This window comes from Alternaria novae-zelandiae (genome assembly GCF_023758075.1).
Source record: "Alternaria novae-zelandiae strain BMP 2774 chromosome Unknown scaffold_2, whole genome shotgun sequence".
NCBI classification, from domain to species: domain Eukaryota; kingdom Fungi; phylum Ascomycota; class Dothideomycetes; order Pleosporales; family Pleosporaceae; genus Alternaria; species Alternaria novae-zelandiae.
Genome location: NW_026056962.1, coordinates 737033 through 743032, shown reverse-complemented (window position 1 = coordinate 743032; position 6000 = coordinate 737033).

The following is a 6000-nucleotide window of genomic DNA, read 5'->3' as shown; positions in this document are numbered from 1 at the left end:
TACTATTACTAAGTATTTAAAGCACACTTCTTTAGTCTCTTTTTATTTCTTTCTCTTCTATTACGTTAACTACACTATAAAGAATCTTAATATTATAAATATATACAGACTACATTAGTCTTATAGAAAAGTATTCTACAAGTTCTACTAAAACTAAAGAGACAGCGCCTTTCTTACTTTTAACCTTAATTTATTCTAGCTTCTTTTCTACTACACTTACACCTTAATAGTAATAATAAGTCTCTACTTATTATACTCTTTTTCTAGCTTCTATTAACTCTTACTACTACTAGTAAGAGAAGCGTCTAACTTCTCTATAGTCTTAAACTATACTAGACAAACGTATTATAAACTATAAGATAAGTAGTAATAAAGATAGCGCAGCGCTTATAGCAGCGTTTAGCTAGAAGCTACTACTAGAGTCTAAGGCAAACGCTACTCTAAGTACTTTCTACTACCTTTAACTTCTTTGCTATAATATTAATACTAGATAATATAGATAAAGAGTTTACTATATATATTAATATCTCTTCTTGTAAGCGCTAGCTAGTATACGTTTAGATACTCTTAGCAGAGTATAAGTACTATAAACTTTAAGATAAAGTAGAGAAGATAGCTACTACTATTCTTACTACCTTGCTATATTCTATTCTATATTAGATTCTCTACTACTAGTCTACTAGACTATAGAGTTGTATAACTACTAAGGCGTCGCCTCTACCTAGCAATAACTACCTAGACTTAGTTAATTTACTATTCTAAGCTTCTTAAGCTACTTAAATTAGAGCTTAGAATAGTAATTTCTAGTAGTATTAGCCTACCTATAGTTAAGTCTCTAGAAAGTAACTACTACTAGGTAGGTAAGAACGTATCTATTCTACTACTATTTTAATATACTTAGAACGCTTAGAGAGCGCAGTAGCTATAATTCTACGCGTAATAACTAGCTATAACTCTACGCGCAACTACCTAGAAACTACTATAATAACTATAACTACCTTATCTTTAATAGCTAATTCTCTATTACCTCTATACGCTCTTAGAGGTAATAAGAAAAAGAGCTATAAGCATTATAGCTCTCTTACAACTTTAATATTAGAAATACTAGTGCTAATTATAATAAGTATTATCTTTTTAACTATTCTATCTAGCTTTAAACTCTCTTTAAACTATATTTATATAGCTATTATAGTTCTTTAGCTATAATTCTAATAATTACAGGCTGTAATAGTTCTAACATATAGATTTTAGATAAGATAGAATTTTACCTAAAATCTAGTTATTACTACTATAACAACACAACACTATTAATTTACTAATACTATTATACGCGTAAGAACACTGCTAAGTATAATAGCTAATTGCGTAATTAATTACCTTACCTTTACTATAATTTTATCTTCTAACTTTACCTATTAATATTATAATATTATAATACTATAATAGATAGAGGTCTCTTAATTATATATATATATATACCTCTTCTTAGCTATTACTTCTTTCTTTCTTCTCTAACCTTCTTAATCTTTTCTCTCTACCTCTACACACTATAGTTACCTCTTAGAAGTAGACTATATCTTCTTTCTCTCTTTATTAACCTAACCTTTCTTATTTTCTATCTTAGCGATTATAACTATAACTATAACTATAACTACTACGCTTAGCGCAGAGAAGTATAATAAGCCTATAGGCTACCTAAACCTTCTCTATAACTTCTAGTTACTATTAACTCTATATATAAGAGCGCGCGCTTAGCCTATTATACCTATAACTAATTCTATAAATAAGTGTATAAGCGCAACTATATATATATATATATAAGCTTAGTACTATTAGTTCTATACTTTAAGCTAGTCTAGTAAGAGTTTCTTTATAAGAGCTAGTCTTAGATTACTAAAGAAAGATACCTACGCTACTAGAGGCTTAGTAGAAAATAGCTAGTAATAAGAATAAGAGTAAGAGCAAAGCTATAGACACTAGAAAGTTAACTTTCTCTTATAGCTAAAGCTCTTCTTTATAAGAGACTTCTTCTTAAAAAGGTCTACTTTTTAAGCTCTACATACCTAGTCTAACTAAGAATTTTACTACTCTAGGTATCTATAGTTAAGCCTCTAGAAGCAACGCTAGCTTTTTCTCTACTACTCTGTCTAGTTTATGTCTAAAGAAAGACACTCTTGTAATTATCTAGGCTCTATACACTAAAGCTAAGAACTAAGTTCTTACCTTAGCTTAGAACTAGAATCTCTAGAATCTAAATATTAATAGTAAGGTAACAGAGTTTATTACTAGTCTTAAATAGTAGTCTTCTAAGCAATAGAAGGTTATTCTTAATACATTTATAACTAACGCAACCTTTCTATTTAACTAGATTACTAACTTTATTCTTAAAGTATCTAACATAGTTAAGGCGCTACTAGAGCTTATAGATAAGTATAGTAGTATTAAAGTATTTAATAGCTAGTATTAAGTCTTAAGCTAAGCTAAGAATACTAAGAATAAGCGTATTATAGAGCTAACTACTACTACTAAGAGCGTTAATATATTAGAGCCTAGTCTTATAAGCTGCGTCTCTTACTTTTTAAGTAAGGTTCTATATAACTACTAGGCTATATCTAATATATAGTTCTACCTTAGGCGTCTAGATATTAGTAACGCAGCTCTTTTCTTAGTCTAAGTAGTAGCTATTTATGTCTACACTCTACGCAAAAGCACTAAGACTAATATTATTATATAAGACTAGGCTACCTTAAAAGATTTTATTAAGGTAACTATTTAGTTTACTAAGAAAAACCTACTTTCTAAGACACTGTCTCTTTTAAAGTATTCTATTAAAGTATTAAAAAAGAACTATAAGAAGTGTAGTATAACACTAGGTATACTTAGCCTTACTACTAGAAATATTATAGTTTCTTTCGCTTATAAGTATAAGAAAGACAGCACTTATAATAGTTAATATAAGTTTTAGTAATATATCTTTCTATATATAGCTAATAGGTATTCTAATAAGAACTACTAGATTGTGTACACTCTTTATAGTAGTAATAAAGTAATAATTACTAACACTATAGCTAGATACTAGATAAAGCTTTACTCTACCTATTAATTAGCTATCTCTATTATAATAGAACTTAGATTGTTTCTATATAAGTTAAAAGCAATTAATAAGAGTAGTAATTGCATTAAAGTAGAGCTAAAAGAGATTAGAGTAAGGCAACTTAGTAGAGCTAGATTAGTTACTTCTTTAGTAAATCTAGAGAAGTAGGCATACTAAGAGCGCTAGGCTAGTCTTAAGATAGTTAAGAAGAGAGTAGTAGTAGCTAAGTTATAGAAATTAAGGCTTTATAGTACATAAACTAGCCTTCTACTACTACTACTACTATCTAGCGCTAGCGCTTTAAAATCTACTCTAGCTTACTAATCTTTATCTAAGAAGATAGACACTACGCTTAATAAAGACAATTTAGAAGACAAAGACTAGAATTCTAATAAGCTTAAGGCTTTAACTATAGCTAAGAACTATAGATATCTAGATAGAACTTCTAATTTTCTTTAACTAATTCTTAATAGCTACTCTAAGTACACTAAACTTAATAACTACAAACGTATTAAAGTTATCTAAGCGTAGTATTAAGAAGTCTATATTAGTTACTACTCTAATAGCTTATTAATTAATAGCACTTATATCTATTAGACTTATACTTAAGTAATAGCTACTTATATAAGTCTCTTTAAGCAAGCTATAAATGCAAAAGCTATAAATAATATTCTTCTTCTTTTGTATCTTTTCTAAGACAAGTAGTATAAACTCTAAACCTATCTAGTTATATTTATTCTCTTTGTTAAGCAATATAAGCTTAGTAAATAAGACTCTAACTTTCTTAGCTATTACTTTTATTCTTAGATAGCCTATAATCTATACTTAATTTCTTTCTAAAAGGCAGTTAGTAAAAAGATAGATTAGAGTAAGCTAGTAGAAGACTTTAAGTAGAAGAGTAATATTACTATAGAGAACTTTAAGTAGCTATTCTTTAATAATAAGAAACTTAAAAAGATTATTAAAGAATTCTTTAAGATATACTATTACTACCTCTAACACATTAATAGTAATAAGAACCTTAGCTAGCTTTATATTATATACTATTCTCTTATTTAATAAGCTGTCTATACTAACCTTTATTACTAGATACTCTACTTAGTACTTTGCAAAGAATATACTATAGTTTTCTACTCTTACTACGCTAAGTACACTATACTAGGCAATAAAACGTTCTTCTACTATATTAATCTTAATCTATTATTTACCTACGCTTAAGGTTAAGGTATAGATATAATCTAAGAATTAGTCTTAATTAATAATAAGAACTCTTAGAACTATATAGAGGTCTTAGAGAGCTTCTATTAATATATAGAGCTATACTTATAATAGCGCAAGACTACTAAGAAGAATTCTACTAGCTTTATTAAAGAATAGTATAATAATATTAATTAGACGTAAGAAGTGTAAGTAATAGCGCTAGGCGTAAAGTAGAAGAAGTCTATTTGTAGAGAAGAAGACATTTATATTATCTACTCTATAACGCTCTATAGCTCTATAGAACTAGTAACTAAGATCTATTAAATAATTCTTCTATAGTATATTATAGTACGCTAGAGCGTTATAGAGATTCTAGCTATAAGAATATATAATAAGATCTTAAAGGCTTATTATAATCTTATAGCCTCTCTTATAATACTATCTAGATATTATAATAAGTATAGTAGTATTAAGTAGGTATTTCTAGTAGATATATACATTAACTTCTTCTTCTAGATCTAGAAGGCTATTCTTACGCAAGTCTTCTAGAATAACCTTCTTATACGTAAGAAGGTCTATAAACTTCTTAGTAAGAATAAAAATAGTATTCTAGAGTATATTTAGAAAGAGCGTAAGTATGTTATTAGAGAGATTAAAATGCTATAGCTAGTAGTTAAGAAGCTTAAAAAGGCTGCCTTTGCTAAGAGCGCTAATAGTAAATACCTAGATATTTCTTTCTTTACTAATAAGAGCACACCTTCTTCTTATAAGAGATAGTAGTATGTTTAGAATTATAATTATAGTATAGAAGATACTATTAGTTATCTTATTAATAAGATTAACATAGAACTAGACGTTTATTACTACTTCTATAACGCTGCTAACCTTAATACTATATCTACTTTTTCTTCTCTATTTAAGACTTCTTAGGCTTGCGCTAGTAGTCTAGCGTCTAGTCTATTATTACCTTCTAGTACTTTACACTTTCTAACAATATCGCTACTACTAGTTCTACTACTTTCTTCTTAGTTTAAGATACTAATACTAGCTCTATTAGCTTCTACTGCTAGCCTATCTAAACTACGTTATAGTAGATAAAACGTAAAGTAGACTAGACGTACTAGTAACGTTACTAGTACTTAGATTTTAGGTAAGCTTCTTATTTTACCTAAAATCTACTTACTACCTACACTATAGTAGTGCATTACTAACATCTCTACTTAATTATTTATTTTACTGTTTGTTTTTTTTTCTATATTTTTTCTTTATCTTTTCTTTATACTACAAGCAATTAACACGTTCTAGATAGTATAATAAAACTATACTACTAGAAAGAGAAGGTTTATACTAGTGCATAAGGTGTTCTTATATAAATTAGATCTTTAATAACCTAAAAATTACCTAGAAAGAGAACGTCTTTTAACAAGAGCTCTTTAGAATTATTTTATTATCTACTATCTTATCTTTTACTTATACTTTTTAGTATTAGACTCTTATATATTACTTTAGATAATAGAATCTCTCTATAATAGAACTCTTTTCTACTAAACTAACGTCTATATACTTTCTTACCTATACTAACTACCTTATATTCTTGTAGTAATACATCTTTATACTCTCTAACACCTATACACTATCTACTAAAATAAGTATTTTACTAAACTTAAGAGATTATAAAGAATATAATATAAGAGATCTACTAAGGT